Here is a 12,884-nt window from a genome sequence, read left to right as displayed (position 1 = left end):
GAAAATGGGCAGCGAGGAGGCAAAGGCTGTGTGCCACAAACCACAGCCTGCCTTAGGGGGAGAGGTACCGGGTTATGACCACTGCCAGTGCAGGTATCGCTCTAGATGTTGGGAATGTTTATGAAATTTGTTACAGTTTTTGTGGAAACTTCATTTCTTGTGCACTGTCACAAAGTTGTGATGGGGCAGGGCTAAAAATACAGTTGGGAAAAACCAGGACTAGGAGATGATTTGCTTTTTCAAGCCTTTCTGCCATCACCAACACACACACACACACACACACACACACACACACACACACACACACACACACACACACACAAACCATGGACACCTGAGCAGCAGACTGAGCCTGGCCTTTGTGTTAGGGTTTCAAGGTCTCACTTGATGACTCACAAATCATAGAGATAAGAAATCTCTCATGGGCTTGGGTGCTGAGTTGGTCATTTAAAAAATTTATTTATCTAACATGAAAAATCCTGATATGGATGGTAGGCAGCTTATTCAATACTTCTTGTATCTTCCCTAAGTACTTAGATCAGCCAAGTACTGAGATCATCTTTTCAACAGAACATGCAATCAGGGTGCGCAATAGATGGCAGCTGGCATGTGAGCACGGCTGGGGCTCCTGGCATGGGACACAGAAACCCCATCACTGAGCTGAGCTCTATGTCTCAGCTGCACGGCTGCCTCACGACTGCTGTGCCCACCACCCTGAGCTGCAAACATCAAGCACACGGGGGAGTCTTGAGCGCCTTTTGCTTTCCTTTTCTGTTCCAGCACATCCTATCTTCCCATTCCTTAAATCTGCTCAGGCTTACAAAACCTATTACCCCTTTTGCTAGTTCCTTCAGTGAAGCCCACCAACCACCATTTGCAGGACAGCCTGCATTATAGATATCTTATCTCCTCTCAACTCCTTGGGCCCTGAAATTGGGATGAGTGGGTGGGACTTGCCAAACGTGGAGCTGGGGTCAAACACCAAAGTCCCCACCAGGCACCCCTGGCATCATGGAGGGACTTGCTATCCTTCTAACCAACATGTGTGTTTGTTCAACCTTCTGTCATTCTGCTGACAGCATCTCCTCCCACCCTGCCACCACTGCCATGTCTCTGAAACACTGCTGCAATTCCCTGTAACATCTGTTGAACATCTTGCCCCGAGTAACCCACATCAGACTTAGACTATGTCCCGGCCAAGGGGAGAAGAGGAAGGTAGCAGGTGAGCAAAAAGGAAAGGGGCTGCCCTAGTGCAGGGACAGGTGCCTGGGCTTCCTGGAACCCTGCCCCATGCCCACATCCCACCATCTGCTGGGAAAAAAACAGGCACATGGCACAGCCTGCCCTGTCCCAGACCACTCATAAGCTGTCCTGATGGCTTTCACATGATTTTCATTTTGCTGCTCTAAAATAAAGGCTTGCTCTGTTACCTGAAGTCAACACTGACAAGTATTTATTTTTTGCGGGGGAGAAAGAGGGGATAGGAAAGGGGGAAGAGGAACAACATCTTGGGGGGCTTCCGGTCCTGCCAAGGCCTGGCCTTCCCCTCCAGTTTAAGTCTGGCAGCCCCAGACACCAAGGCTCAGGCTTGCTGCCAGCTAACTTTGCTTCCGTTATTACTTGGTCTAGCTATTTCTCTTAACTTTTTATGTGAAAGTGGTCAAACAAAACGAGACTCACTCCCCTAATGTTAATTTTTCCTATGGCGCCAAGTGCAAAGTGGGGTCTATCCCATCATTCAAAATTTAAAAGATCAGATATTAGCCATGAGATGCCGGCTGATAATAGCGACTGTAGGGAAAGCTCCAGAACTTATGCAGCTGTCCTGGGAAACAAGGGGATGGGAGGGTGGCAATAGTGGCCAGGGCCCCGAGATATAGTGTGGATCCCAAACCTGACGCTGTCCTGATATCTTCTGAGTGTTTACCTTCAAGAGCTGCCGAATCTGGAACCCGTCCAGCAAAGGCCAGAGAGCCATTTGCCCTGGTGGCCTATATCCCTGACATCCTCCCTTGCTCACGCATCATGTACAAATGCAAAGTGTCTCCACTCAACTGAGCTCATTGTGGGGCAGCGCAGGATCAGGGGTCCATTTCGGCTCTGTATCTTTTTGTTTGTTTGTTTTTGTTTTTTTAAATTTCAAAATGCATTTTTTAATTGCATTTAATTTTATAACAACATTTCATAGGCTCTGATGTTCCCCCTTCCCCTCCCCTTACCCTCTCCCATGTTGGATTGCTCTACCTTATTGCAGTATTACAGATCAAATCTAGTCTTATTTCTTTCAGTGTAAGCATGTGCTTTGTATAGAGTCCAGTATCTTGTTGCCCAGCTAAATTCAACAGTTTCTTGTGGAGACTAATTCTGGCCTGGAGACATAGCTGGCAGATTATCATTCCGACCAATTAAATGCCATAACATAACATCAACAACAGTTTCCAACATTATGGGGTTAATTAACAATGTAATACTACATTTCACTGGTACCCTTTTACAAATTGACAGCATTTCAACTTAAATTAAGGCAAACATGTGGTATCTGACCTTTTGGGATTGACTCATATCCCTTAGCATGATGGTTTCCAGTTAAGCCCATTTGGCCATAAAAAACTGCATTTCGTTTTTTTTTTTTTTTTAAATAGCTAAGTAGTATTCCATGGAGTAAATAAACCATAGCTTTCTTATCCAGTCTTCTGTTGATGGGCATTTTGGTTGCTTCCAAGTTTTTGCAATTATTGATTGTGCTGCTATGAACATGGGGGTACATGTAGGTTTCTTGTGTTGTAGGTGTTTTGGATACATTCCTAGGAGTGCTGGATTATATGGTATGCAGATTTTCAGTTGTTTGAGTGTTCTCCATACTGATTTCCATAGAGGCTGCACCAACCTACAGCCCTACCAGCAATGGAGAAGGGTTCCCTTTTCCCCACATCCTCGCCAGCAAGTGTTGTTGGTGGTTTTTTGTATATGAGCCATTCTTACTGGTGTTAGGTGGTACCACATTGATGTCTTCATTTGGATTTTCCTTGTTGCCAGGGAACCTGAGCATTTTTTTCACTTCAGCATTTGGGTTTGTTGCTTTGTGAAAAGTCTGCCCATTTCCCATGCATTTTTTTTTTTTGAGTGGTTTGTTTTGGTGTTTTGGTTTCTCTGGAGGTCTTTGTATATTCTGGAGATTATTGGCTTTGCATCTTAAATCCTGGAGCACCATGTCCCTGCCCCATTCACAGCTGCTGCATCCAGGCCGATGGCTCCTGGCACCACTCCGAGAAGGGCTAGGGTTAAATGCCAGTCATGGCTTACCTTCATACGTAGGGTCAGTGCTGAGGAAATCTTGGGGCAGAAAGTCACAGGACCACAATGGTCAGGGCTTCTCCCAGGGCAGAGCTTGTTTACTCACCCCCTTAACCTCCCACCCCGTGCCATGTGCAGGGCATGCAAACCTGAGTTAGCCCATCCTTGGGTGCTTGCTGTAAAATTTGCTTCCAGGAACAGCTGCATCTGAGTGCATGAAAGAGTGGTTTCCACCAACTCTTCCAGACCTCTGCATTTGAGGGCAGCATTGTAGTATATATAACCCGCTGGCGCTAAGTCCCAACATTGCCTGGCGACCCATTTTCCTTGAAATGACGCTGGCAGACAGGCAGGCTGGCTTCAGGAGCTGGGGTCCTAAGTGCTGATGAAGCCCCAGATAGAGTTCCTGGCTCCTGGCTTCCATGAAGTTACTGTTGAGGGCTTCTGAGGAGTCAACCAGCAGAGGGAACTATTACTCTGTGTTTCAAATAAGAATGACAAAAACAACAACAATTAAAAAAACCCCATTCTGTGTGTATGTATGTAACAGAGCCTACTTTGGTTTAACAAAATATCAGGATATATGCTGAAACACTGTTTCCAATACATTGAATAGACTGTATGCTTAAGTATAAGGGACAATTTCTATACACTAAGATGTATAGAAGCTGGCTGACACGAAGGAATGATTCTTCTTAGATCTTAATACCCTTTTTATGAAATTGAAACTGAAGGTCTTAGCTTATCATTACTCCTAGGAATGAAGTATCTATGAAATAAAGTTGAGTTGAGAGATGAATATCAAATTGAACTCTGGTCACTGTTTGCAGCGTTTACTACACTAACTTTTTAGTAGTTTTATTCCTGTATAGAAAGCACAGGAATATTCTGATTCTTCCATTTAAGAAAATGGAGAGCTAACAAAAAATGTAACTTTTTCAGCAAAGAGATTGGGTCAGTAGTTAAATTAAAACAACTTGAAAACAAGATAAACAGTATCCAAAGTATAAATTCATCTCAAGATTTTTTTAAATCCATACAGGCCCGCATTGTGTGCTGCCAGCTAAGTTGCTGCCTGTTCAGCAGCATCCCGTGTCAGAACACTGGTGCAGGTGTTTCCGGCTGCTCTGTTTCTGACCCAGCTCCCTGCTAACATGCCTGGGGAAGCTGCAGATGGCCCAGCTCCTTGGGCCCTGCCACCCATGGGGGAGACTCAGGTGGAGTTTCAGGCTCCTGGAATGCAGCAGGGGGATGAGCAGCTGCCTGCCACAGGGGCATCCCACAGAGAGCCAGCTGGAGTCCTGGCTATTCTACTGCTCCTCTGGCTCTCTGCTCATGTGCCTGGCAGAGCAGCAGATGATGGTGCATGTGCCTGGGTCCTGCCATCTGCATGGGAGACCCTGATGGAGTTCCAGACACCTGGTTTCAGCCTGGCCCAGCCTTGGCTGATGTGGCTATTTGGGGAGCAAACAAATGATAGAAGTCCTCTCTCTCTCTCCCACTTTTCTATGACTCTGTTTGAAATAAATACACTTTTAAAAACCTCAAGAAGCACAGTTTCTATTCACACCACAGTTGGTAAAATGTTAATGTCTCTACTATAAGTTACATGTGCTTGGCAATATACATCAAAGATGCAGGCTCCGAAGTGCTCTCATGTGTGTCATTTTAAAATGCACACATAAACTCCATCTTTTCTGTGAGTTAGGCAGAGGCAACAGCAACAGACAACACCTGTCATGCCAGCAGTTCCTGGGATGGCAGGGGCTGTGCTGCTGAGCCTGCTCAGCTCTGCTTCAAGACTGCTTAGGAGTCCCCGAGTTGTTCCTGGGGACTGCCACCAGGGGGTTCCAATCTCAGAGGAGAAACAGACCCAGACAGTGTCCTGGGAAGTGGGTGATCTACTCATGTGCACAGTGGGCTAGAGAAAGGACATTCCATCAGGTGTAATTAAAATGGTGGGAAAAGAAACTCAGTTCCTTCCAGAGATTGGTGTGTATTTGAAATTTTTATGATAAACCTAGATTTTCTATATTTCCAAATAAGATTATGTTGAACAGACTTTATTATGACTTTTATCCTTAATCTTTTTGTTGATAAATGTGTTTGCAATAATGATTATGCTCAGTTTTGTGAGTGACCAAGACAATCTGGCATAGAAAGACAATAATCAAGATTGTAGGCTCAAGGGAACTCTCACAGCCCCACTGGTTTTTTTGCATAATGTTTTAACATCAAGATATAAAGTCTTGTAAATTCTTCATTTCCCAAGGTTATTCTTCCATCCTTATCTGTCCCCAGCTGTCTGCATCCTCTTTAAAGGTCAGATTTCTCTTCGTAGCGACATGTGCATGTGGCCCGCTGGCTGTCCAGGTAGGGCTTACAGCCCAGGTGGATGATGCTGTCAAACAGGAGCTCCACTGCTGTTTCACACGCTGCAAAGCAAGGCATGGGATGACGCACAGGAAACTGCCAGGCATTGTTCCCCTTTCACTGTCACATGTTAGAGTCAAGTTCCAGCTCAGCCCTCATGGGTGACCAGATGAGTCATCCCAAACTCAAAAACCCAGGGAGAAATGTATCTGATTCTGTGTGCCTATGATATACACACAGCTGCAGAACTCCAGTCTTAGCTCCCTTTTTAAAGTTATAATTTGTTTCCATCCAACTGGTCAACCAAATCTTTGGTCTTAGCCAAGTACCAAATCTTAAAAAAGAATTTGTAAATTATTATTGGAAAGCTAGATTAAGAGAGAAAAGAAAAAACACAGAGAAAGACATGCCATCCACTCAGTCTCTCCCCAAGTGGCCATAATTACCAGAGTTGAGCTGATTCGAAGCCAGGAACCAGAAGCAAAACATTGGTCTCCCATGTGGGTGCAGGGACCCAAGGCTTTGGGCCATCCTTGGCTCCTTTCCCACGCCACAGGCAGGGAGCTGTGTGGAAAGTGGATCAGCCAGGATACAGACCAGCACCCATATGGGATACTGGATGTTGCAAGGCAAGGACTTAGCTGCTAGGCTACCCTGCCAGGCGCCTATTGTTTCCAAACTGAATTAGTTCCTATCTGAACTGTCACACCTGTCTATTTCCTTTTTTAAAAGATTTATTCAATTTGAATGGAAGAGCTAGGTAGATAGGTATGCAGAGGTCTATCACCTACTGTTTCACTCCCCAAATGGATGAAATCCCTTGGCCAGGCCAGGCTAAAGCCAGGAAACAGAAGAAAGGAATTTATTCCAGATGTGCTACATGAGTGCAGGGCCATGTAGGAGTTAGGCCGTCTTCCCAGGTACAGTAGCAGACAACTGGATCAAAGATGAAGTAGCAGGGACTTGAACCAGTATGCCCAAAGATGATGCCTGTGCTGTAGGTAGTGGCTTAGACTATAAGGCGACAACTCCTGTCCTTGTAAAATTTATTTTTAGAATTAAATAAAAGATAATACTACTTTGTCTTGCTAGTTTTAGTTTATCATCCAGGACTGTTCAATTTTTAAATTAAAGGCTACTTGCCCTGTTGCTCCCTCTACTCATAAACGTGAGAAACACGTTAACTGAGACAATGGGGATCTACTCCCTCTGCGGATGAGTCCTCTCTACAGGCAGCCATGCAGTCACTAAGCCAACGCTGCTCAGCTGGTTAGGACTGCACCCAGTCTACACTGCTCACAGAAACATCATGAAAAATGATGCATGGGTCTGTATTCTTGTTTGACTTGCCACATTATGCAACTCCTCAGAGAAGGGACTGAATCAGTATTACACTACCAGGGAGCAATGCTTATAGTTGAGATTTATGTTTATTTTTATTGGAATGGAAGATCAGATTTACAGAATGAAGAGACTGGAAACAGAGAAGGATTAGCTCTGGTGAAGTAGAGAAGAAGCACTCATGGGAAATAGGAGAGGACAGGCCGATGGCAGAGGGAAACCTGGAGGCCAGTGAACATGGGAAGCAGAGGAGACAGCAGTATGGTACTGCAGTGAACACATATCTTGGAACAAACCTAAGCAAAGACTGAAAGACTTCTATGATGAAAATTACAAAACATTAAAAAAGAAATAGGAGACCTCAAACAATGCTTACATTTACCATGTTGTTGTATTGGCAGGAGCAATACAAGCAAATGCCCAAATAACCAAAAGAAATATACAGATTCAATTCAATCCCAACAACATTCTTCTCAGAAATAGAAAAGGCATTAGGAAAATACATCTGGAAACACAAGAGACCACAAATGGTCAATGCTATTCAAAAGAATAAAAATCAAGCTGGAGGAATCACAATTCCAGACCTCATGACATACTTTAAGGCATTAGTCACCAAAATAGCCTGGTAGAATCATCGGACGGAAGATCTACCTCTCTGTCTCTCTTCCTCTCTGTATATCTGACTTTCTAATAAAAATAAATAAATCTTTAAAAAAAATAGCCTGGGATTCTTACAGACACAGAGAAGATTAATCGAACAAAATGGAAACCCCAGAGGGGTGCCCACACATGTAAAGCCAAATAATCTTTGACAGGAGAACTGAAAATAATTCAGGTACGAAGTTTTATCTCTAACCAATGCTGTTGGGACAACTGGATAGCAGCCTGCAGAGGTAAGAACCAAGAATCCCACTTGTTTTCTTATCTAAAATTAGTTACAAATGGATCATGGGGGGAAATACAAATAAAAACCACACTGAGGTTGCACCCAAGTCTAGAGAGAATGGCCTGTATTCAGAACTCTACTAACAACATGCGATGGTGTGGATGTGGGTAGAAAGACACCCTTCTTCACCATTGATGGGAGTAATGCAGGCTAGTACAGCCACTATGGTAGTCAGTATGGAGAGCGCTAAGACAACAGAAAATTGATCCACTGAATGACCCAGCTATCCCACTGCTGGGAATATATCTGAGGAAATGAAATCTGCATATGAGAAAGTAATCTGTCATCCTATATTTACAGCAGCACAATTTATAGTAGAGAAGACATGGAAACAACCCCAATGCTCTTTTAAATAGGAATGAATAAACATCTATTCTATGGAATGACATTCTACCATTTCAACAAAATGTTGCCAATAGACACCACTATGCTTAGTGAAAGAAGCCAGTCACGAAAGAAGATATCATAGTTCTCTTTGACATAAGGCACCTTCATGCAAAACACAAGGTCAAAAGATTGTAGGTAAACATGTATATTCATGTATTTATCTAGAGGAACTATATAATGGAGGCAAGTATACCATGAAGATACACTGCAGTACACATCTCTACTTCTGAGCAAAATATGGACTCCCATTAAAGACGTGACTTTCCATAATTGTTTATGCCTACAATGCCACGATAGACTTGATTAGCAGAATGGTAGACTTGAGAGAATTGTTTTAGGACTATACTATTGTTACAATATAATGGGAAATGGGGGGTGGATTAGATGGAGATATCCTTGAGCCTAAGTAACTATATCATGAAAAACAAAAATTAAGATATAAATAAGAGAGAGATTTCATCTACTAGTTTATTCCCAAATTGGACAGACTGGGTCAATCCAAAGCCAGGAGCCCAGAGTGAAGATCCTCTTCCAGGTCTCCTATATGAATGGTCCCAAGGACTTGGACCATCCTCTACTGCTTTCCCAGGCCATAAGCAGGAATTGGATAGGAAGTGAAATAGCCAAGACACTGATCAGTGCCCATACGTGACCTTAGCAATTGCAAGGTGAGGATTGAACCATTGAGCTGGACCCTCTGGGAAGCACTTCTAATTCTGTATGCTTTGTTACCAAGCTCTCCTGTCAGTGGTTTTAACAATAAATTATATAAAACACATAAATTGTTTATCTAGAAAAAGTACAGTAAATACACCAGTGTTTAAAAGTCTGGAAAAAGGAAAAGCAATGTATTTGTTATTGCTATGTATCTGTAATGTATATGCTAATTTTCATTAACAGTTGGACTTACTGTTGAAAGCTACAAGCATTAGCAACTAAAAAAGATGTCTGAAGGATAAAGAAAACTTGCAGGGTATGTCAGTTTAAATTGTAATTTGCACATTACTTATCCTGTTTCCAACTTTTAAAAAAATATTTGAGAGACAGAGTGAATTGCCGTCTTTTTGCTTATTCCTGTAAATACTTCAAACATTCAGGGCTTTGAAAGGCTAAGGTCTGGTGCCAGAAACTCAATCCTCACTCTCACATAAATGGCAGTCTGAAATCTTTGAGGTATCCCTTGTAGTCTCCGAGGGTGTCCATCAGCAGGAAGCTAGAACAGGGAATGGTGTGGTAACTCAAACCCAGGACCTCAACTGCCAGGCCAAATGTCTATCCCTGTTTCTATCTCTTGCATACCTTGCACATTTCCCCTCCCACCTTCCCGTGTTCAGATTCCTGGCTGCTCCCTGTTTCACACAGACCAAAGATTGCTACCCAGAGACAAGTGACACAGGCCTAGAGTTTAAGAGGCTATGTGTAGTGTCTATAATATTTGATTTTTTTATATTAATCTTTTGCATATCTGTGCTTCTAGTGGGTTTTATGCTTCCACATATCTTTCACGAAGTAATCTTTTTTTTAACATTTACATTTTTTAAAAAGATTTATTCATTTATTGGAAAGTCAGATATACAGAGAGGAGGAGACACAGAGATCTTCTGTCCAATGCTATGCCGATCCGAAGCCAAGATCCAGGAACTTCTTCCGGGTATCTCACACGGGTGCAGGGTCCCAAAGCTTTGGGCCATCATTGACTGCTTTCCCAGGCCACCAGCAGGGAGCTGGATGGGAAGTGGAGCTGCCAAGATTGGAACCAGCGCCCATTTGAGATCCCGGCGCGTTCAAGGCAAGGACTTTTAGCCACTAGCCACGCCGCCGGCCCCGAAGTAATCTTTCTTTTGCTTTAGTGATCCAACCTGTTCTGCTTTCCAGCCTCTGACAAGGATCTTGACATATTCTTCTGGCCTGGATAATCTGACTGTCATGTCCCCCATGTGCATCTGGGCATGCTCTATTACAAAGGCAACAGCAACTGAGAGGGTCAGTCAGGATACATACATGCCAAGGCCAGACCATGTTTCTTGTTTTTCCCAGTGGCTGTGGTCTGAGTCCAGTGGTCTAGTTGGGAAGTTCCTCAAAAACTTCACCTGCGATGACTCAGATTTAACTCTTGTGTGTACCAGTTAGTATAGGGTCAGTTCCACTCCAGCCCCATCTCTCACACAAAACAATACACGCTGCAGCCTTGTCCGGCCATATATCATGTGACCAGTCTTTACGCACACCAGCAAGTGCCAGGGCCTTATCAGGACGATCCCCCTTAATCCCTACCAGGGCTGTCCCAGGCACAGTTTTTGCATGGACTGGCATGTGCTGAGGCCTAGCCCATCCCATCCCACATCCCATCCAGCTCTTGTGCATACCTATTGATGATGGAGCTTAGCTCATCCCGACTTGTCTGAAGACCAGGCTCACATTTATGCTGTTGCCTTGTTTGGCCTGGCTTGCCCTCATTCCCTCCTCTCCCACTTCCCAGTAGAATAAGAGGACCAGCAGGGGGTCTCCAAAGTTCCCCTACCACACCTACTCCCAGCTCCAGGTCTTGCACATGCCAGTGGGAACTGTGGCCGAGCTTGGTATGGCATATCCCCAGTCTCAGCCTTTGCCAGCAGGTACTACAGTTGGCTCAGCCCATTCACCCCTGGTCCCAGCACTCAACTGAAGGTGCAGCAGCAGTCTAGCACAGCCCAGCTTACATCCAGCCCCAGCCAATGTGAGCTGGGGGTGTTAAGCGCCTCCTGGCTTGGCCTCACCCTGTCCTCTCATTTATGTTAGTGTGCTGCAAACTGGCCCAATATGGCCCACCTCCATACTGAACCCACACATATGCCAACAGGTGCTGCAGTCCAGCCTGGTCTGATCTACCCCAAATAGTCCTCATGCTCTATCAAAGTAATTTATAGGAACCATAGTGGAGGAATGCCAATAATTATCATGAAACTTAAATTCACATTCATTCATTTTCATGATGCTCTGGGAATAACTCATAAAGACCACTGTAGGAGTGTTCCATCAGAGATTTCAAGAGCCAATAGCTTAGACCACAGTTCCTGTGTGCAGCTCCTTATGAGCAGGGGAGGGTCGATGGGAAACGTTGGCAGTACAGAGTAGGGTGGGAAGTATTGCTGTGATCCTAAATTTGTACCATGAAATATGTGAAAGTTGCTCATTTTACATAGATACATAAATAACAATGGAATAAAAAATAAAGATGGAAATGTCTGGAGATGGATGATAGTGATGGTTACAAAATAATTTGAATCCACTTAATGCCACTGAACCATACACCTGATATGATTAAAATGGTTAATTGTTACATACATTTTACTATAATTTTGACTTATCTATCCAAGAAATGAATGACACCATCAAAACATCAAATGTTGAGTATAGGAATTCCTGAAGGTGTGCAAATAGAGGCAGGATTGCAGGAAGTATTCATGGAATTATAAAAGAACTTCCCAAACATTGGGAACATGAAGGGAAGCCACTGCCATTGCCAGACTGGCTCCTTTAGCAGCTCCTGCCTCTGGACTCATGCTTTATTCATGAATTTGGGCTCATGGGGATTTCTTAGCATAGAACTGTAGTTCTAATCTTTATAAGCAAATAACTTTAGTAAGATCTCCTTCATTGAGGCTAGCCATGTAGTGCTGCAGTTTAAGCCACCAATTGTGATGCTATTGTTTACAGTTGGAGCACTTCCGATCCAACTCCCTGCTAACAGCCCTGGTGAGGCGGCAAGGGTGGCCCAAAGGTTTGGTTCCCTGCCACCTACCAGAGGACCCAGGAGTTGTTCAACGTGTCAGCCTGGACTCTTGTGGCCACTTAGTAAGTGCATCAGTAGACAAAATCCTTCTCTCTGTTGCTATGATGTTCAAATAAATCCATCTTAACAAAAACTCTACACTGCCACCTGCACACTCACTGAACAGTCAGTAATCACTGTATCTTTTGCTATTTGTACCTTCTAAATTGCCTCTGACATTGTAAATTAGAATCATGTAACCCCCAAATTGAACATTCAAAAAATAAGCATGTCATAAAAATCATGTAGGAAAACTAGAATGCTTTTGTAGTTGTGTGAACTCCTTTTACATTTGGGTGATTCAATCCCAGGCTAAGCAATGGATAGTCTCACAGCTAGTTTATAAGGACAGGATCATTTAAGATTTTAAAAACATATCAATCAGGCAAAAAAAAGAACAGGTGGTAAAGAACAGAGACGGGTTGTTTTAAATACAAGCTGGAAAGGCCATTAGGAAAGATTTAATCTGCTAGTTAAAAAAAATCATTCAATTATAATACAAATAGTAAAACTCACCTTCCAAAAAACCAACATGATAACAGTGATGGATTTTCGGTATTCACTACTTAGTAGTTTCTTTTTGTTTTTAAGATTTATTTTATTGTTATTGGAAAGGCAGATATACAGAGAGGAGAGACAGAGAGGAAGATCTTCTGTCCGATGATTCACTCCCCAAGTGAGCGCAACTGCTGGAGCTGAGCCAATCTGAAGCCAGAAACCTCTTCCGGGTCT

The sequence above is a fragment of the Ochotona curzoniae genome, unplaced genomic scaffold, assembly GCF_017591425.1.
Source record: "Ochotona curzoniae isolate NIBS_2020 unplaced genomic scaffold, NIBS_Ocur_1.0 scaffold_4506, whole genome shotgun sequence".
Taxonomy (NCBI): Eukaryota; Metazoa; Chordata; class Mammalia; order Lagomorpha; family Ochotonidae; genus Ochotona; species Ochotona curzoniae.
The sequence above is the reverse complement of the archived record's forward strand: the minus strand, read 5'-3'. Positions refer to the sequence as shown.